Source organism: Aquarana catesbeiana, linkage group LG09, assembly GCF_042186555.1.
Source record: "Aquarana catesbeiana isolate 2022-GZ linkage group LG09, ASM4218655v1, whole genome shotgun sequence".
NCBI classification, from domain to species: Eukaryota; Metazoa; Chordata; class Amphibia; order Anura; family Ranidae; genus Aquarana; species Aquarana catesbeiana.
Window position 1 is genome coordinate 221,362,028 of NC_133332.1, and position 22,254 is coordinate 221,384,281.

General features: G+C 44.5%; 1 protein-coding gene across 1 annotated transcript in view; it reads right to left on the bottom strand.

Annotated features, from left to right (window-relative positions):
- CCDC120 (coiled-coil domain containing 120) overlaps positions 1–21,944 on the bottom strand; it is a 66,272-nt gene extending 44,328 nt beyond the window's left edge. The window contains 1 exon segment of the mRNA XM_073599785.1: positions 21,801–21,944. The gene's annotated coding sequence lies outside the window, so the exon portion shown is untranslated.
- Between the last annotated feature and the right edge of the window lie 310 nt (positions 21,945–22,254).

Here is a 22,254-nt window from a genome sequence, read left to right on the forward strand (position 1 = left end):
CTACCGCAATCTGTCTGGCTTTCTCCTATTCTGGCTGCCATTAGGCAATCCATGAAAACTCATCTCTTCAGGGAAGCGTTTCCAACTAATCTTTTAACGCTTCCATCAGCTCATTCCCCACAGTTACAACCTTTTGTACCATTTGCCCCACACTCTTAGATTGTAAGCTCTTATGAGCAGGGCCTTCTTAACCCTCGTATTTTATTGTATCTGTACTGTCTCCCTTTCATATTGTAAAGCTCAATGTTTAAAGGGATGCAGACTCTGCCACTTTCCTCAATAGAACCCTGCAAGTGCAGCAGCTGAGAGAGAAAGAAAAAAAAAAAAAAAAAAAAAACGCTCCCATTAGATTTACTAATTTAATAGGAATCTTCACCAATTTTTTGAATTTAGTAGGAATCATCAAATTTTTTTTTTTTTAATCCCTGCAATGTACATAGATAACCCACAGTGAATATATTTTTTCTTTCAACAAAAGTGGAGTTATTCTTTAACAGAAGAGAGAACTACTGGGTACCCAACATAGTTAAATGTCCCCATAGATGGTTCAGAATTTGGCCGATTCCTGGTGAATCGGGTAAAATCTGAGCACTAAGTTGCCCTGCACGCATCACCTGGCTAAATAAATGTCAATTTAAAAAAGGGACGGAGTGGAAAATTAGTGGTTGGAAAGGAAAGGGAAAAAAAAAAAAAAAAAAGAGAGACAAAAAAGAAAGACAAAAAGGAAAGAAAAGAAAAAAAGAAAAAAAAGAAAGATATTTCCTAAAATTAAAATGAAGGTGATTTTTTTGCAGAAGCAAATGCTACGGAGATGTTTTCCGTCCATCCTGGCCAGAAGTAGGATAAGAACCTCTCCAAGGATCCTGCAGGGCCTGTAGGGAGATGCTACAGACAGTCTTTAGTAATAGGTTAATGCCTGGCTTTCCTCCAGTCCCAGCAGGAAGTGTCAGTAATCCACACCACCATTACACAATGTGCGTTTGCGCTCAGACATACAACAGGTGGGGACACGTCGGGCTGTGCTGACTCACTCACTCCCTCCACAGCTGCTCCAGCTCCCAGTGCTGCACAGGCTTTCTGTACTCACTTCCAAGAGCTCTGCTACTGGACTCCAACCCTGCACAAATGTCAGATCAAGGGCATTGCTGGAAAAAAGGACAATGTTTAAGAGAGAAGCGGGCCTTTTTAAATTGCTTTTATGGATGTGTTTGATTTTGATCATCATTGAGCAGTCTTAAATGAAACCTGTCAAGGAAAAAATAAATAAATAGAGGCTACTATTGCTGATGCTTTCCTTCTGAAAATGCCAATTGCCTGGATGTCATGCTCATCCACTGACTTCCATATTTTCAGTCACTGACACATGACCTGCGTACTAGTTTTAGGTCAGTGATTGAAACTGTTTAAGTCAAAGTACGGCCAGGCAGCTACTAATTTAGGACCTGTATGTACTGTGTGCAAACTTGACAGTCAAGCAGCCCATAGATTACTCAATTCTCTTTCCTGAAACCACAAGTGACAGGAAATAAAATTTCCGACGGAATTCCACTCAAGCTTGCCTTGCACACACACGGTCACACAAAAGTTCTCTGAATGTTCGACTGTCAAGAACGCGGTGACCTACAACACTACGACAAGCTGAGAAAATGAAGTTCAATGCTTCTGAGCATGCGTGATTTTTTTGCATGTCCGAATTGCATACAAACGCATTTTTGGATAGGAACTTTTCCGACCGAAAAATAGAGAACATGCTCCCAATCTTTTGCTGGCTGGAATTCCGCAAGGAAAAGACCGATGAAGCATACACACGGTCGCATTTTCCGACAAGAAGCTCTCATCGGAGTTTTGCTGGCAGCATTTCCGATCATGTGTACGCGGCATAACGCAATTTTTCCATCTTTGAACAAAACACACAACTAGATTATCTAATTATTTGTTTATCTTGCCATACGTAGAATCCATCGGAGGAACAGGACAACATTTTTCGTCTTTGCTATGGCTGTAGCAGTCAGGCAGAATGGAGAAATTCCTTGCAAATGTCAGAATTTTAAAGCTGGCCATACACTGGTAGATGTTCGTACCAATGTTGGTAGGAAAAATCTTGTCAGCACATTCAATATTGCCAACGGAAATTTGACAAATGACGACTGAAAACTTTGCTTTTAACCTTTAGTTTTGGAGTGAATCACATTTCTGAATGAAAACCACATATAATATTAAAAATTTGCTTGAGAAAAAAAAGGTTTCCTACAAGCCCTACCTGTTAAACTACCCCAGACCTTCTTTGAAACTCTACGTTCAGCGTTTACAAAGTTTCTCTGGCACAGCAAACATCCAAGCATTGGTAGAGCGTTGCTACTAAGGTCAAAACTGAGGGGAGGCATTGGCTTCCCAGACCCTGCTCTATACTACACGGCGATGCACATGACACGAGTGGTTGATTGGGGATTTGAAGCTCTGGGTTACACTAGAGCAGGAGGTGGCCCCGGCCCCGCTGACAGGCCTGCCATGGGCAGGTAAGCAACTGACATCCCAATTAAACTACTCACCCACTGATCGGTCCCACACTCTCTGAGATGGAAAGATCCTTCCGACTATCCTCCTTGACCAGTTTCCCATCTCCCATGACTCCAATTGTAGGACATGCGAAATTCCCGCCAGGCCTATCAGACTCGGCCTTTACCGAGCAGGCCCCGAAAGGGCTCTTACGAGCCTCTCATTTTCTACGCCCGCAGGCTGGATTCTAAGACCCTAGTGACAAGACAGATACCCATCGCATTGGACATTTGGAGAGCTAAGCAGCTTTCCGACTTCCTCAGCTCCCTGCCCAAACACGCACTTTTTCCTTGGCAACTCCACTCATTTGAAGAGCTGAGTGACGGCCCAATTCGTGGATCCCTCTCTAGATCTTACAAAACTCTGCTGGACATGCAAGCTACCACAGACCCTCTATTCTTAGCTAAATGGGAAAGAGACAAACCACGTTTATTGGTCCCCAAAAAGAACACATACTTTTCTTTGCGCAAAAGTCATCACTCTGTAGTAAATACCAGGAAATTTCCTACAAATTAACCACACGCTGGTACCACACTCCATCTATTTTGGCAAAAATATTCCCCAATCAATCCGCACATTAATGGCGTGAGCGACACCTGGGCACTATTCTCCACATTTTTTTGGGAACACCCCAAACCACAAACTTTCTGCCAACCAGTCCTTCGACTCATTCACAGACATTTCCCTTACCAACGACCCTGCGCTACTAAACCTCACTCCTATGTCAAGAAAGCGCTACCACAAACCTCTTCCTAAACACCTTCTCAATGCTGCTAGGGCTTGCATACCGAGACAATGGAAGCAACAATCTGCCCCCACAGTAGCCCAATGGTTCACAAGGGTTAATGATATTGAACAGTTGGAAGATTTGACTGCTATGATTCCGGATAAATCTGAGGAACATAAGACCAGGTGGTTTTATTGGAACCTTTTCCTCTTCTCAGAGGAATATCCCCGCTATACATAGCCTGACCTTACTGATTGTCAGAAGCTTTAACTTTCAACTTCGCTTTCGCACTGCTTGATGTGCAGTGGGCACTCCTCACCCCCTAGGGGGACCCCCCCCCCCTTCTTTCCACATAAACCCCCCCTTTCCCCATTATTTTTTTTCTCTTTTCTTCCTTTCTCTCTTTTACTTCATCTACCCTCCTCTTCTATTTACGTTCTCCTACGTAAACCAAACATTGATATGTTTCGACCCCAGGGGTACATCCCGCATTACTCTTCCCCCATGTAATGACAACAGTTTGTTTTTCTTTTAAGGATAACGGGACTTACCTCTTTTGAAATAGAGTGATTATACAACCCGTTTACGCAGATCCTTAGTCTTACACTTCCTAGGTACCCTGCACACTTACAGTTCTATTCCCTTGTAATTACCCTGAGAGTCCCTCTCTTTAGTAGGAGGCAATTAAATGGTGATCATTTGTTTGCTATATTGTATGGACCACCTATTCTGTGACGTTACCTTTTCATTGCATGTCACATACCACTAAATAAAATGTAAAAAACAGAAAAAATAAATTTTTCATCCTGTTCCTTCCATATTTCTCGTCACTACGTTCAAAAGACAATCACTGGATTTAATGCCATGAATGATAACTGGGTACTGACATTTATTGGTAAAGTTGAAAAATCAGATTGCCTCTCGGAGATCAAGAAGGAATTTTTTCCCCTGCTGTAGCAAATTGGATCATGCTTTGCTGAGGTTTTTCACCTTCCTCTGGATCAACTTTGGGTATAGGATTGGGTATATGGGATTGTTTGATATTTTTTAATTTAATTTATTTATTTTTACGGTTGAACTAGATGGGTTTTTTTAACCTATGTAAAAAACAAGATTTTTCTAACAAATTTCTACTGGTGCATGGCCAGCTTTACTGTAAAAGGGTTTCTGTTGAACTTGGGCAATCTAGTGAGAGTGTTCCCACTGTCTGCCTACACAATCACTTTCCCAAAAGTAATTATTTGCAAAAAGTTTTACGATTATGCTTTCGTAATTTAAAAAAAAAATACAAAATTTCCCGGAAAGAGTTTGAGTTTCACAGCACAGGTTACTTTTGGTCCACCTACGCGTCTTATTAAAGTATTGTTGTAAGTCAGCCGCACAGACCAGTGACCCCGGCTTAGAGAACAATGCCATTATTGTCCTACAAGGAAGATCCATTCAAAAGAAAAGCTATTGCTACATACTCCCCTTAGATTACATCAAATAGTCTCCGGTAAAGAAGTTTGTGGGCCAAAGCTCTGCTGTTCCTTAGGCAGGCATAAACAGTGCAAATTGTTCCTGCAACCCATGCAACAATTCCCCCATCAACACAGACAGCGCTGACAGGGGAATCCCTCCTGTTGAGCAATTGTCTGTGGGTAAGACAGTGATTATTGCTAGCGGCTATAGCAGCCGTTGGCGATAATAGCAAGTGCATCCGACAGGCTGGTTGTACCCAAGTTTATCGATCAACTTGGGTACGTTCAGCCTGCTTACACACGAATTGAATCTCGGTGGGTTCGATTCAAACTGTCCATGGCTGGCCTTAAAGAGGTTGTAAACCTCCAAAAAAAACAAAAAAAAACCCCTGCAAGAAAAAGGCAAAGTGAGCTATAGTATGCATCGCATAGAACAAAAAATCTACTAGCATATGGCCAGCATTAAACACCTTTATCACAACAATGGCGGATGAGCCACTGGAGTTGGGAACACCAATGCGGGTGCCTCACCGTAAGCATCCTTAATGAGCAATTTAAACTGAAATGATCTCCTTGGACAAAAGCCGATTGAAAAATCCACTTCTGTCGAGCAAGGTGGTGCCAACAGGGCCACCAACTAAACAAATTTCAGTTGATTCAGCAGGCCATAGACGTTACATTTAGGCTGGGCTCACCGCATCCAAGTCGCATGACAGACGAGCTCTCAATGGAGCTGGTTCACACAGGTCTGGGGCAGCCGCTGAGCTGATTGTAAAAGGGTCCTGTGTGTGTTTGGATCCGGTTCAAGTGCGAAATCAGGCAAAAATTCCGACCTGAATCGCACCTGAACCTGTGAACCGACGCGCACCAGAGCCCAGGCACGAATCCGTGGCCGCACATGTGAAACCGGCTTTATACAGTAGCTGTGCATTCTCCTTTGAAATCATGAAAACTATGCAGTATTAGGACCTACCTAAACAGTCTATTCAATCTATTTAAATCGGGCATGTGCACTCCATAGTTGTTGATAGATGAAAAAGAGATTGCAGAGATACAGACTGAAATGTGTATGGCCAACTTTAGAGAACAAGCAACATAAATGAAACTTCTATAAAAGAAAATAATCCTCCCAAATCCCATTCCAGGGTCAGATGACCATTGAAGACATTGTTGCATCAGGTCACATGATTCAAAACCAGGGCGCCATGCCATCTGCTTTTTCTAGCAGTTAGGCAGGTTTCTGCTGCATCTCCACCTCTCTTCTTCCTTCCTAATGTATACTGATCCGTGACGTCAGATTTCCTGATCTGCATATTATACTAGGTCAGCAACTCAGAAAGCATTCAAACCTCAGGATCAACGTGACAGCAAGGCATTTTCAGATGGAAGATTTAACCAAGGATGGCCTTCTCTGAAGTAAACCTCTCATGAGATAAATATATTGGTCATCACTGCTGGACTTTTTCTGAAAATGTTAGCCTAGGTTTGTCGGACTGAGTCAATGACCTTGAACAATTTAAAAAAAAAAATTGAAAAAAAATTGAAAACTACCTGGGTCAGGGAGCCATGGAAGCTCTGGCATCAGCATGGTACCCAGATTCCTAGCATTGGTACAGGTCAGCAAGGGCATGTTTAGGTCTGCTTTAAGCCTAGTACACACCACCATTTTTTTTCAATCCAGCAGGTTGAACGAAAAAAACCTGACACCTCAGGTTGGAGCCGCTGTACTAACAACCCTATATTGGTACAGTGATCTCCCCTGCTGTTCTATTGTGTTCTGACAGGGGGGGCGGCTTTCCCCACAAGAATACCCCGGTGAGCTCAACTTTTTTTGGTCGGTCATAAACTTTCGAATGTCGGATTGGCTACCATACACACGGGCCGAATGTCAGCCCATTTCTTTCAAACTGGCCGATATTCGGTCCGTGTGTACTAGGCTTAAATCTTTCACTGACATTCAGGAAACAAGGTCCCATTGGAATACGTCCCCCCACCCCCCGAAAACCAGCTTACAAACCAATCCCACCATGATCACAAACTTCATCTGCTGTGCTGCTAAGAGATCTGAAGACAGAACTCATGTAATAAGACTGATTAAGATGAAAAATTATTTTATGTGAGGTTATATAGCAGGCATACTGTATATTCACATCAGGCCCTTAAGGAGCTTACAATCTAAGGTGGCCAACTCACATTCATACATACTATGCCAATTAAGACAGGAGCCAAATAACCTTCCAGCATGTCTTTAGCAAATTATGGCTAAAAGCTCCTGGGGGGCTATTTTTATCTATTTTTTTGCAAAGGTTTAATTCTACTTTAAAGTGAATCTGTGGACAAGCTACTGAAAATCAAGTAAATGAGCTTTAAAACAAATCCTTACTGACCTCTCTGTATATGCATGCACTGCGGACCAGTTCATCCTCAAATTTCACAGGGGACACACGGACATCATCCAAGTCCTTCCCAAAGTCAGCTTAGCTTCTCCTGCTCTCCTTCCCAGCAGCGATTCAGCTGCTCAGCTCCCCCTTCCCACCAGCGATTCTGCAACTCAGCTACCTCTGTTTCCCCCTACCAGCAGAGACATAGCAGCCTTCTAACCTTGGATGCAAACGCAGAACAAGGAGAGTGAGCTGAGGAGAAATTAAACTTAGATGACTTTAGAGTTTTTGCTGTAAATTTTGATGATGGTTGCTCCACAGTGCCTGCAGCTACGGTGGTTAGTAAGGGCTTGTTTTAAAGCCTTGTACTGGTGTCAATGATTCTAGAAAGTGATGGAAGAAATAATAAACCTGGTAGAAGAAGTTTTCATTCTACTCTAAAGCTGAAGAAAAAAAATGTTTTCCTGAAGTAAGAAGTTACTTGAAAGGAAGGACTAGGATATGTAAACTTTCCCATAATGAAATTAAATGAGAATGGTCAACCAGATTACATCTCTCTGCACAGAGAACTGTCTCCGGGATTCTCATACCCCACAATCCTGAGAGAACCCAGAAAGCCGGACAGCCTGGAATCGGAGGCAGGCTCCATGCGGTACAGTTGCATAAGTTGCTGAACTTGAGGTTGTAGATTAACTTTAAGAGATTAGGTCATTAAAAACCACGTGAAACATTACAGAGAAGCAGAATGAGTTTTTGGAGTGGGGTGAGGGATGAAGTCATACGTCAATTTTAGACATTGTGCAAAAAAAAGCAGGAAGAAGAGAATTGTTTGAGCATGGAGACCGGGAGAACTGTACACAATGACTAACAGCACAAAGGTGACAATCCATGGCTACTGTATTCAAATATAGATCATGCAGAGGTAACAGTGCTGCTTTGTAGTAGAAAAAAAAAATCCAGTCACCATTGCTGATATTATTTTAAAAATGCTAGTTACTCGGCTGATAGGAAGTACTGAAGCCAAGGGATCAGCCTAATTCACTGACCGGGAATAGTATGCAGATAAAGACAGTCCCATTTTTATCTGTAGTAGGTCAATGGTATAGTATGGGGGTCAAAATGACCACCATGCAATACAACATGCAGAATGGAACTTATGATTTTTCAGTGTCGCCCACAGGTCAGTGACTCATTTAGGCAGTGCGGCTAATATCGGGATCACAGCCCTGGAGCTCATCAAGTGCTTCCATATTTATAAACTTGCTCTATCCAGAGTTTTCTAATTCACCATGGTCACATTTCTGAGAGCTCCGCATGTGTTGTACTAAACCCACAACAGTAAAATCAGTCTGTATATGCAGTAAAGCATGCTGGTTATACTCGCTGTGGAACCTAAGGGGTTAATCCTCTGCATTGTGTAAAAAGGCTGTTTGATCTTGTATGCACAAATCCTCCTCTTCTTCCGCTGACTCCAAAACATGTCCGGATAACACAAAGCCTTTGGAGCCAAGCTGCACATGCTCAGTTAGGTGTGTATTGCTAGAGAGTTCTTTTTCTTAAGAGTGCATGTGATCAGAACAGGGCTAATCGGCACTGTCCAGACAGAGGGTCAGGGGTTCTGCATCCTGACAGGACAGCTCGGTGCAGTATGGAAACTCCTCCTAGAAGCTTTAACCAGACACTGATAGAAGTCACAAGACTGCTTTATACTGCTGTTTAGAAAGGGTATTTAGCATTTTATATTTACTAAAATAATTGCGTTTCCATGTTCTGTGTACTGTGGGAGATCAGATATAGTGAATGCAGGGTCCTGGGTTTACTTTAAGACTGCGGTGTACCTTTAATTAGGGTTTCCCCATTTGTCACAACCTGCAGTTTCTCCACAGTCACCGCAGCAGTTTATAAAATCTCTTTATAGGATGACAAGATAGTATTATTGTTATTTCCTGCCCATAAAATGTCAGCAAATTCCAAAGCACATGGGAGGAAAACTAAACAAAGTTGCAATTAAGAGCTTCAGGCAAACCTTTAAAAACACAATACATTTCATATATACAGTCACTGAAAAGGTTTCCTTATGCATGTGCCAAGTCGATGGACACAAAAATAAAAAATGTATTTGCATATTGCATTTCAATTATTTCTAGCCTACGTCTATTAATCTGAATAACCTTGACATTTTTAAACTTACTTTCGGAAGTTCCCCATAGGTTTACTACCTTGAATTCTGTGACACATATTCACTATACCCTGTGAGTAGGCACTGCTGTGTCACACCAATCACAGAGCCTGCTTTCTGAACTACAGAGGAGCTGGGTGGAGGAGTTTCAAGAGCTTCAGGAGGCGGAGTCAATACAAGAATCACTGCTTGCAGGCAGCAAGGTACCATGGGATATGTAGTCCTTAGAAATGGAAAGCAGACAGCAAAGGAGAAGCTGCAAAGCATGCTGGCAATCTACGACGTTGTAGAAAGAGATGGCAAGCAGACAGGCAGCAGTCACAAAATGAAAGGAGGTTTTTTTAAAGTAAGCTTATAAAGTATTGTCAAAAACAGCCATTGTATGCAGTGGCGGCTGGTGCTGTATATTTGGGTGGGGCAGCAAACAAGTCACCCGTCACCGCAGCCCCCCCCTGGTCGATCGTCCGTCTGCTCCCCCCCCCCCCCAGCCCTTACCCCATCCCATCTAGCAGCTTCGGCTCCTTCCTGCATCTCCTCCTCCATGGCAGCAGCTATGGTGCATGGTAGCACAGCTGTAGCAGATTTTTTGCACTCTACAGTTTTAGTAAATCAACCCCATGGGGTCTTGTGATGGATGGAAATGCAGGCATTTTGGTATTGTTTGGTATGTACATGTGAGGGGCCCTGTCCACAGTGAACTGTAGGGCCCCTGTCACACATGCGGACTGTTCATCTGTTTTTCACCCATCCGTCGACGGATGAAAAACGGATATAAATGCACCTCTATGGAAAAACAGATTTAAACAGATGATCATGCGTTTATATCCGTTTTCATCAACATTCATCTTTTTGAACAGATCGAAGCCCTGTTTTTCTTCCATAAACAAAAAAAAAAAAAAAAAAAAAAAAAAAACACACCCAAAAAACTGACAAATGGTCTGTTTTTGCATGAAAATAATGGCTCCAGGACTCAAGTGGTTAAGCTGGTGGATGTAAAAATGGATGAAAAACTGATGACTGACTGAACTGATGTAACAAACGATCGGCACGTGTGAAAGGGGTCAGAGTTACAAATCCCAGCACCAATTGCCTTATTTTACATAGACTAGCCTATCTGACACCTCTGTACTCAGGAGGATCTATAAAGTGTGATTCACCTACAAAGATTGGATCAATCAGTTCAATTGCAGTGAAAAACAAATTCATTCACTTTGATCTACCCACCAGTTTAAAACAGCCCTACTACTTGGGAGAAGACAAAAGGAGAATATATTTATAGGTGGAATGTAGCCATTATAACAGCTAGGACGGGGGTATTTGAGAGCTGCCCATACGGTCATATTATCTAAAACAAGGCATTATTAGTCATGTAGAGGAAATAGCAAGTATGGGAAAATTCTAGGAAAGTAATTCTTACAGAACAAAAATGCCTTACAGAAAAGACAGCGCAATCAAGCTTCTAAAACCATCTGCGATTAATTGCGAAGTGGAGCAAATTATCGCTAGCTGATGACATAAATGGTTCTCTATGGTGTAAGCTACACAGGGGCAGTAGATGTCCTCTCACTTCCTGTTGTGTCTCTAGGAGATCATGCAAATGGAAATCCCCACAAAGGGATATGGCCAAAAACATACAAGAGTTCTTAGGCCAAGTTTACATGTGGCAGCCCTTGAGGTAATGTGATGTGATGATATGTCACCTCCTCAGCGCCTGTGGTTGCAGGATGGGCCATTCAGACACAAAAAAAAAAAAAACAACATTTAGCAGCCTACTAGTCCTTGGATGTGGTGGCTGCATTCTTACTTTTCAGGCTAGCAGGTACAGAAACTTTTGATCTTGGCAACAATACAATGTGCGTTAGTCGCTTCCTGTGAACTTGAATACAAAGAAAGTTATCTTTCTTATGTAAACTACTAGTCCAATTAATCCACCACGTAATAGAGACAAAGGTAGGCATGGTTGAAGTCCAGCCTGTGTGGCAACCATTGCTCTTGTAGATATGATGGAGGGTCAGGAAGGATATTAGTAGAAATACCAGGTGACAGTAAAAGGAAAAAAAAAGACTGAAAACTACATTTCGAATAAAGTACAGGAGTGTGTGTGTGTGTGTGTGTGTGTGTGTGTGGGGATAAGCTTTAAGGCAGAATTCCATGAATTCCATAAAGAAGTCTTTAGTACCAAGTGATTTATTTCAAACAAAGCAGAACTTTCAATCATGAAATGACTCTTTAAGCCTCATACACACAGTTGACGATGCCTGTACACCATGAATGAGCCGTTTGTGCGTCCCTAGCTGGCAGGTGTGACAGGTGTGCGGGTGAATGGGCGCTCACCCGCACCCATGCTACAATAGGATGAGTGGCTGTGTCCGTGCAGCCCCTGCGCCCTCATAGACTTGAGTGGGCACCTGCTGGTTAGAGATGCATACAAGGCTCATTCAAGGTGTACTGGTATCAGCGCTGTGTGAAAGCATATATAAAAGAGAGAGGGGAAGAGCGATTTAAGAGGAGAGGAATGTGGTCGGGCTGTAGCAATCCTAACATCTATACACAGTAGTAGACATAGGAGGTTATTTATGACAGGCAAATCCACTTTGCACTACAAGTGCAAAGTGCACTTGAAATTGCACTGAAAGTGCACTTGGAAGTGCAGCCGCTGTAAATCTGAAATGAGGGGAAGCTCTGCTGATTTTATCATCCAATCATGTGCAAGCTAAAATGCTGTTTTTTATTTCCCTTGCATGTCCCCCTCAGATCTACAGCTACTGCACTTCCAACTGAACTTTCAGTGCAATTTCAAAGTGCACTTTGCACTTGTAGTTCAAAGTGGATTTGCCTTTCGTAAATAACCCCCTTAGTCTGTTGGAAGACTGCAGAGATAAGGGTTACAATTCGGCCTCCTAAAATACTACCATCTATGTTGGATCTTTCTGGCAGGAGATGGCAGAAACAATTAAAGTGGTTGTAGTGCCTTAGGGTTTTTTTACTTTAATGCATTGTTTCCATTAAAGTGGTAGTAAAACACTACTACGACTTGTGCCTACAGGCAAGCCTATAATAAGGCTTACTTGTAGGTACTGCGAATATCTCCTAAACAATTCAGAGTGCATGCAGCCGATGACATCACCGGCGCATGTGCTCTGAAGGTCTGGCACTGAAAGTCGGTGACAGAAATGATGGCGCATGCACAAGAGTGGCTTCATCGCGCCCCCGACCACTCATGTCCCCCCCCCCCCCCCCCCGAGACTGCGAACCCGGAAGGAAGACCTGGGAAAGATGTCAGCTGTGACATTGCAGCGCTGGGTGTCTTCGTTCTCAGGTAAGTCTATCAGAATGTGCTAGTAGGCGATGCCTACTAGCACATTATGACATTGCCTTGCAGGGAATTTTTTTTATTTATTTTTTTTATTAATCACCTGAGGTTTACAACCACTTTAAAAAGGAAAAATACCTTCTGTGCTGCATGTGTTCCTCCTTACCCCCCTTATATTTACCCGAGTCCAATCCTGATCCAGCGATGTGCATGACAGCAGCGACACTCCTGGCTTTCTCCTGCTCCAATGCACAGATTTTGATAGCAGCGGGAGCAAGTGGCAATCAAATTCAGTGACCGGAGGCTGAGCTGCCCTGTCTCGGGAGTGAGCCCGCACGAGTGGCTTCCTATGGGGGCGCTGCCAAAGAGGAAGAGCCAGGAGCTCCAGCTGGGATGCAAGAAGAGGAGGATTGGGGCTGCTCTGTGCAAAAGTATTGCACAGAGCAGGTAAGTATATTATGAAAAAAAGGGAACCCTTCACGTTACTTCAAAGGGATAGTTCACCTTTACCACAAAACTGCCTATGCAGATAAAGGGCATCTGATGCTGCTCTGACTAAAGTTGAAAAAAGCCCTTGCTATAGGTGTAAGCCACATACCTTATGAAACCTGACTTGAATACTCCCAGGACGTTGATAAGTACTCCTAGGATGTTGCTAAGTGAGGCCTGGGCATCACTGCTCACCTCCACCATCATAGGAGTGAACTCTCAAATGCTGAGCTCAGAGCTACTGCATCAGGCAAAAGAAAGGAGTATGTGAGGGGGTTGAATCAGAGAAAGAGCTCACTCCTGTAATGGTGGAGGTGAGCAGTGATGACTAGGCCTCTCTTAGCAACATCCTGGAAGTACTTAGCAATGTCCTGGCAGTATTCCAGTCAGGCTTCATATGGTATGTAAATGGCCTACACCTATAGTAAGGGTATTATTAATCTTTAGTCAGAGCTGCACAGTTTGTTTTAATCTACAAACATCCCTTACCTGCATTGGCAGTTTTTGTGTAAAGGTGAACTTAGCCTTTTAAAAAAAGAGAAGTATGGGTTTGTTTATTTTTTTTTTTTTATTCATACTTACCACGATGGATGGAGCATCAGACTGATGCTGCAGCTGTTCCCCGGCATCTCTGCACTGAGAACCAAGCCACCGAACACCGCCGATGGCTCGGTTCTCACTCCTTCCTGAGCGGAGAGCTGCTGCCTGTCAGACAGCATCTCTCCTGCTCTGATCCTCCACGCTCATTGGAGCGCTGAGCTGTGGAGGAGCGGCTCACTGAGACTGCCATCAATCAAGGCAGCTGGTGGATCCAGACTTGGGAAGTCGGGATGACGCGCTGCCTCAACTGATGTCAGTGACGTCAGCAGAGAGCGAACTTCAGACCGCTCTCCGCTGAAAATGGGTCACAGTGCAAAATGAATCGCGCTCCTGTGACCCAGAGAAGAAGCCCAGCCTAAAAAGCTCTGGCTGGACTTCTCCTTTAAGTATATAAAAGGCTTGTTTTGGTGCATAATTACACGTGTTTACATGCGTATCGTGTTGAGTGTAAACTCATTCAACTGGCCAGAATAATACATTATTCTGGTTATTGGAATAAATATATGCGCATATACACGCATTACGCTCGTATGCACGTAAATGATGCTCATTAACTACTCTCCAAATGCTGCCTTGGGGAATTTTCTTTTATGCATGCTTTTAAAACAGCTATTTAAAACGCCTGAAGTGTGCTAAAACAGAACTGCGTTTAAAGGCATAAAACATTTTTTTTCTTTTTTAAATAATATGCTGTGCATTTCTTTTATGTCCATGATGCCTTAGTGTATATTTTTTTTTTTTAGCTCCACATACAAAGGGACAGATACAGGAGATAATGCTTTAATGGCAGCAGATAGTATTTAATACATGATTGAGCAGAAAAAAAAATTAAAGAGTGAGGAAAAAGGGTCAAAAATGCCCCCCCGACATTCACACAGGCCATGCGCTGCGGTACTATCAGTCAGCAAGGCTAACCTGCAGTCCCCACAGGGACTACAAAAAGAGAGTGTCAGACTTTGAACATATGGGAAAGCATTTGTGGCAGATCCCGCAGTGAAACGCCTCATATGCTGCCTCATCCCACCGCCGCCAAACAAGCGTAAACATTCTGTGTGAAGTGAAGTAATTGACACGTTTCACACAGACAAGTGGGCGGCCGAGTCCTGAAAGGAGAATAGCGGTAGTGTTACTACTGAGTAGTGACAGTTTAGACATGGCTGCACAAACATCGCATTAGAGTACCATTCCAGGTTGGTTATTCTGTCTCACTTGGAGGATCCAGAATAACAGGGGGAACATTGATACAACTGGACAAAAGTGGCCTACATTTAGAAAATCCTTTCAGCTCACCCTTCACTGTGGTCACCTTTTGTATCACTCGCCCCTCCCTTATAAACTGGAAAGCGGATTTGACACTACTACATTTTTAAACAAATATTTGTACAAAAATTCTCAGTACATCCGATGATTTGACTAATGTCATTTGAAAGTACATCAAGGTTTAGTTTGTTTCTAAGGCCGGCCAGACAGTTTGAATATTAGTCGGTTCAGCAGGAACCAGGCGAGATTCGAATGTTTAATGGGCAGGCTGAATGTACTAAGATTAAGACTTGATCAAATCGGGGACAACCGGGCTGCCGAATTCTCTTGCGATTATCGCTAGTAATAATCACTGTCTTCTCCCCACTGGTAGCAGACAATTGCTCGGCAGAAGGGATTCCCCTGTCAGCACTGTGTTGACGGGGGAATTGTGCAAATTTCTTTCCTGCAACCACAGGTTTGTATAGCTGGCCTAAGGCTCGATTCACATCTATGCATGTTGCTTTTGGGAGGTTTTTTTTTCATGCTTGCCATGTTTTTGAGCAGCGTTTTTGCGTTTTTTTTTTTTACAGTCTAAAAAAAAAAAAAAAAAAAAAAAAAACAAACGGCAAAAACGGTGCAAAAACGGTGCAAAAACGGTGCAAAAACGGTGCAAAAACGGTGCACTTGCGTTTTTGATGCTTGTCCATTGAATTCTATTACATGCAAAACGCTGCATTTTGCATGAAAAAAAGTCCCTGACCCTTTCCAAAAATGCAGAGAAACAAAAAGGCATTGATGTGAACATGTTCCATAGGAACCCATGTTAAAAAATTCCCATGCATTTCTGCAAAATGCAAAATGCATCAAAAAACGCGCTAGTGTGAATGGAGCCTAACATTCAATTTTGGAATGAATACCACACACACTGTTAGAAATTCATTTCTTCAAGAAAATTCTCTCGTCTTTGTGGTCAAAAATGAATGTCAATACCCTACTAAGAAAAGAAAAATCAAACAAAATGTTCCTAAGATGAAACATTTCAAGCAAATTGAAATTTCTGCTACAGTATGGGCAAAAAAAAAAAAAATTGTATAAAAAAGGTGAACACCAGATACCCTCCCCACCCCCTGGTTTCTACTGAACTTACCTCCGGTGTTTCCGAGCTGTCAGTACCCCCCGCAGCCTCTCCAGCAGTCCAGGGATTTGAAATCCCCACTCTTCTTCGTCAGCGCCTCCAGGACAGCCAGATGTAGTACGATTGGACAGCGCTGTCAACTGCTGACCAATCAGAATCCATATGTTCAGTCCTGGAGATGCTGAGAGAAAACTGCAGGGATTTCAAATCCCTGGACTGCTGGAGAGGCTGTGGGGGTACTGACAGTTAAAAAACCTCAGAGGTAAGTACACAGGGAACAGGAGGGTGTCCAAGGTTGGTTCAACTTTACAGAAAAAAATAAATAAATAAATAAAGGCGACCTAACAGTTTAAGCTCTGAAAGGCAGGGTCCTCTGACCCTCTTGTATTGAATTGTAAACTGCACTGCCTCCCATTATTTGGTAAAGTGCTGCAGAAACTGTTGGTGCTTATTAAATTTATGTATAATATTAATAATGTAGCAGTATGGACTTACCACTGCCATACTCCTGCTTAAAAAATAAATAAAATGTAAATTGATAAAGCACAGAGGTGCGCTTTAAAAATGTGAAGCTCCACCCCTTCCTCTTTAAGCACTGGCACTTTTTTTTGGAGGGGGGGAGCAGGTACCTGGTTTTGACAGGTACCCGCTCCCACCTCCGCTCCGACAACCTAGGCGATCAGAGCAGGGAAGTTCTTCTCCCTCCTCGCAGTCTCTTGTGTCACATCACATGTCCCAGAAGACTGGGCCTCCCCTCCAATCACAGAGTACTCTCTGCAGCTATATACAGACAGAACTTAGTAGGATGCTGTGGGCTTCATGCCGCGCTCTGCATTTGATTAATTTAATGCATAAAATGCAGGTGCAATGTGGATCAAACTGTACATATAAATAGATGCCGAGGACACCTCTCCTACTTGAGGCAGTTTTCAGGGGTTTTAGCACTAGAAATAGCGCCTCTCGTTCATTACAATGGGTGCTTTCACACCCGGGTGGTACGCTTGCGGGACGTTCAGAAAAGTCCTGCAAGCAGCATCTTTGGGGCTGTTTGGGAGCGTTGTATACAGCACTCCCAAAACGCCCCTGCCCATTGCAATGAATAGGCAGCGCTGCGGAAGCACCGCAACACAGGAGTTTTCAACCCTTTTTTAGCATTAAAAGTGCCCGGCTAGCGGCCGAAAAGCATCAGTAAGTGCCCCTAAAACAAGCGGCGCTTTACCGCTAAGAAGGGCCGGCACTTTCAGTGTGAAAGCGGCCTTAAAGTGATACTGAAGGAATAATTATTAAAATGAACTAGCATACATGTTGTTAGACTTACCTGCTCTATGCAATGGTTTTGCACACAGCAGCCCCGATCCTGCACTTTTCAGGTCCCCTGCCAGCGAACTAGGCTCCTCCCCCCCCGCTGAGTGTCCCCATAGCAAGACGCGTTTTTAGCTTTTAGATTCAGTGTAGAGGGGTTAGAACACCTGTCAGGTTTTTTGGGGGGTTTTTGCTATCTGCGCCCCTCTGGAAAAATTCACCCTCTCTATTTATGCAGTTTGGCATTGTTTCTAAGATTGAAATTAAAAGAAAAATTCCATATTTTGGGTTGTCACCAGAACAGAAATAGAGGGGAAATCCTCCTTCCTCCAAATCCCTGGACTGGTTTGACAACCAAGATTCTGTTACTTTAGAGGGATTTCCTCTCACTTCCTGTGTTTTTGCTATGGGACAGGAAGTGAAAGAAAGTCTCCAGAATGGGGGAAAAAAAAAAAAAAAAAGTAAAAGGGGGGGTGTTGTTATAAAGCTACCCAAAACAAAAAAGGTTTTTCTTAATTTAATTCTACTTTAAATTGCTTATATTTACAGCAAGTGTGGCCATGCTGAATAATTATCTGTAATTTCAAGGTAAAAGCAGCTGGCTAGAATGCGCTCCTCGTCCTTCCAAGTTGGTATTTCTGGTGGTCCCAACTTGGTGGGGTGTTACAAATGTGTTGTTGAGATGCGTTTTTAGTGCACCCCAACCACCCCACCTTAAGCGCCAAAGGTAGCAGATTGGGGTGTTTATATGCCATTGTTGCGATGCTTTGCTTCATGCCCAGGGCAAAAACGATCTCTTTTTACATTCAAGGGGCAGTAAGCCTGCCGGACGTGACTCCTTCAAGTGATTAGGAAACCGCGGCAGATGCCCGCAACCACATGCAATGTACACGGTAGCATAATGTTGGTGCAACAATTACTGGGTTAAAATATGCGGTGAGGAAGCATCACATTGCCTCCGCCCTGCCTGTCAAACACCTCCGAACAGTGATGTGAATGTGGATCGCTTTACAGAGGCGTGGCAGTTTTGGAGCCAGTCTAAAATAAGCCAGGAGAAGTCTTTGAAAGGTGTGAACAGTTTTGATTTCTGTTGCAAAATGTAAACTCTCTCAATGGAAGAGATTACTTTATCACGCCAGCTTGTACATAAATCTAAGACATCAGACTGAGGTGAATGGGTACTTGGTAGCAAAGGATCCCATAGAGAACACAGCAAACCAACAACCCTGCATCAGCCTTGAAGATATGTGCTGCCACCCAATGCCATCATGGTTCAGGTCATACAGGTAGTGACAGAACCAGGAGTCATGCGGAATTTCAACATGGCATCAATGAAACAATATTATAGAAGGTGAGTGTGCCGCCTAAGGTGGTGTAATCAGCTGACACTAAATTCCACTATTCTTTACATGAAGAGAAATGTAGATCTGCCGACTGTGCCCATACCCTGGTGTAAGCACCAGCTAGGTATGTGTATACACAATGGATGATACTGAAACATGTATCAATATTACCGGAGTTATTTAGAATTCACACATATAGCACTGTACATACAGGACTCTGATAATCCCCTAGGACACATATCATATCCAGTTTATCACATGTGTCAATGAGGGGGAAGTGTATATCCGCCAGTCCACATATTTCACAGCCACAAAAAAAAATAATAAAAATATGTATATAAGCCTGTAAATACACCCAACACAGGCATGCTGTATACAATGTATCCGAGGTATGTAAACAGAATATAAAAAAAATTTTAAAAAGTACGGACATTATGTACTAAAAACGACTTCCATCTGCCACATTTTCTAGATTTAAAAAAAGCAGACCTGGCCCCCTGACTCGCCTCTGGCTCTAATCACGTGCTTCAAAAAAATTAAAAATAAATGAAAGCCATGCGCCTGGCGCCCTGCATGTAGATTAGGGGACGGGCACCCCTAATGAATGGGCCACCATTGCTAATAGATGTCACAATGTACTGTACATCTAGTTGTATATATCCTCAGCACATAACGTAAATTATATAGGCACAGGCTAAACTCACCATAGAGCAGGGGTCTCCAAACTTTTTTTAAAAAAAAAAGAGCCAGTTTACTGTCCTTCAAACTTTAGGGGCCGAACTTGGCCAGTTGGAGTAGAAAATGGTGTCAGGGGAAGAAATGGCGCCCCACCACGGGGGGACAGTGGGAAGGAATGGAGCCCCACCACGGGGGGACAGTGGGAAGGAATGGAGCCCCACCACGGGGGGACAGTGGGAAGGAATGGAGCCCCACCACGGGGGGGGGGGGACAGTGGGAAGGAATGGAGCCCCACCACGGGGGGGGGGGGGGGGACAGTGGGAAGGAATGGAGCCCCACCACGGGGGGGGGGGGGGACAGTGGGAAGGAATGGAGCCCCACCACGGGGGGGGGACGGGACAGTGGGAAGGAATGGAGCCCCACCACGGGGGGGGGGGGGGGGGACAGTGGGAAGGAATGGAGCCCCACCAAAGGGGGGGGGGACAGTGGGAAGGAATGGAGCCCCACCATGGGGGGGGACAGTGGGAAGGAATGGAGCCCCACCACGGGGGGGGGGGGCAGTGGGAAGGAATGGTGCCCCTCCACGGGGGGGGACAGTGGGAAGGAATGGTGCCCCTCCACGGGGGGGGGGGACAGTGGGAAGGAATGGTGCCCCTCCACGGGGGGGGGACAGTGGGAAGGAATGGTGCCCCTCCACGGGGGGGGACAGTGGGAAGGAATGGTGCCCCTCCACGGGGGGGGGGACAGTGGGAAGGAATGGTGCCCCTCCACGGGGGGGGGGGACAGTGGGAAGGAATGGTGCCCCTCCACGGGGGGGGGGGACAGTGGGAAGGAATGGTGCCCCTCCACGGGGGGGGACAGTGGGAAGGAATGGTGCCCCTCCACGGGGGGGGACAGTGGGAAGGAATGGTGCCCCTCCACGGGGGGGGACAGTGGGAAGGAATGGTGCCCCTCCACGGGGGGGGGACAGTGGGAAGGAATGGTGCCCCTCCACGGGGGGGGACAGTGGGAAGGAATGGTGCCCCTCCACGGGGGACAGTGGGAAGGAATGGTGCCCCTCCACGGGGGACAGTGGGAAGGAATGGTGCCCCTCCACGGGGGACAGTGGGAAGGAATGGTGCCCCTCCACGGGGGACAGTGGGAAGGAATGGTGCCCCTCCACGGGGGACAGTGGGAAGGAATGGTGCTCCATTGTCAGTGTCAGGGGGGCATAATGCCCCAAGGGCAAGATAAAAGAAAGCAAAGGGCCACATCTGGCCCCCAGGGTGCAGTTTGAAGACCACTGCCATAGACTAAGCTTATATACAGTAAATTGAATACATGTACAGCTCTGATGTTTATACAGTGTATTACCAGGCAGCACAGGCTATATACACCATATACAGGTACAGCTTAGATATTTATACACTATCATATTACCAGGTAGCACAGGTGATATACATTATATACATACCTTATGTACCCCTGATGTGCTGTATATGATATGAATAAGATACATTGTATATAATGCAGCCCTGGCACACCTACAGTATGTACACAATGTATTACATCCACATTAACAGCAACCTAAGCTCTATGTACTGTACACTGTGCTTATATCAGTCTCATACACCCCGGTGTATCATATCCACAGTAACAGACAACATATACAATGTGTTAGCACCAGAACAAATTATAAACAGCAACCTATTATATATAGGGAGAAGGTATAGTCAGGACACACACTGATGTAAACACAGACTATATGGAGTGTATACACTCAGCAGTCACACTGTATAGGATGAAGAAGATCCATAGTATACCAGATTCTGGATGCAGTATACATTCAGTATAGGATGTATGGGATCCATGTATACACAGCCTGGATGGAGGAGTATACAGTATATATATTGTGTATGAGATCCATGTATACACAGCCAATATGGAGCATTTATATTCATCACACATCACATAGGATCCATGTAAACACACAATATATACAATGTATGGGATCCGTGTACACCCTGTCTAAATGCAGTATATACACATTCAGCACACACACTGTATAGGATTAAAGAGATTCATATACACACAGGAAGGTATATATATTTTCAACACACACTGAGATCCAAGTACACACAGGAGTGTATATATTATATATGTGTGCACACAGGGAGGGAGGGATGTATGAGATCCAGGTGAGGACAGTGTATGTGTATTATTATGTGTAGTATGGGATGTAGGAGATCGGTGTAAACACAACATTCTGTATACATACATTCAGCACACAGACAGTGTAGGATGTCTGATGAGATGGGTGTGATGACAAGCACTATGTACTTGCATTAGGTACACACAGACACTCACCCAGCCCCGGCCAGGATCACCCCTTCTCTCTCCCCGGGATCGCGCTCACCTCTCCGGCCGCAGATCGCAGCCTGCACTCCGCTCACACTGGAGCTTCCAGCGGAGCCTACCAACTACCCCTCCAAACAGGGGGAGTCCCGGGCGGGAGATCAAACCATTCACGGAGAGGTTGCGCTCAATCCTCCCTCCCCCCAGCGGACCTGTCTGTCATTTGGTACGATCCGACCTGCAGGTTCTGGATTCCAAAAATTCCAGGAATGAGCCTTTAACCCCTCTATTGCCACAGAGCGCCTGATCACTGGAAGTAGGCAGGGGGGACGGTGGTACGAACACAAGGCATCGCTGGAACCCGTCTATTAACACCTACGCTACCAGAGCCCCTACACAACCAGAGCCAATGGACTAACCCCTACACTACCAGAGCCCCTACACAACCAGAGCTAGTGGAATAACCTATACACTACCAGAGCCCCACAACCAGAGCCAGTGGATTAACCCCTACA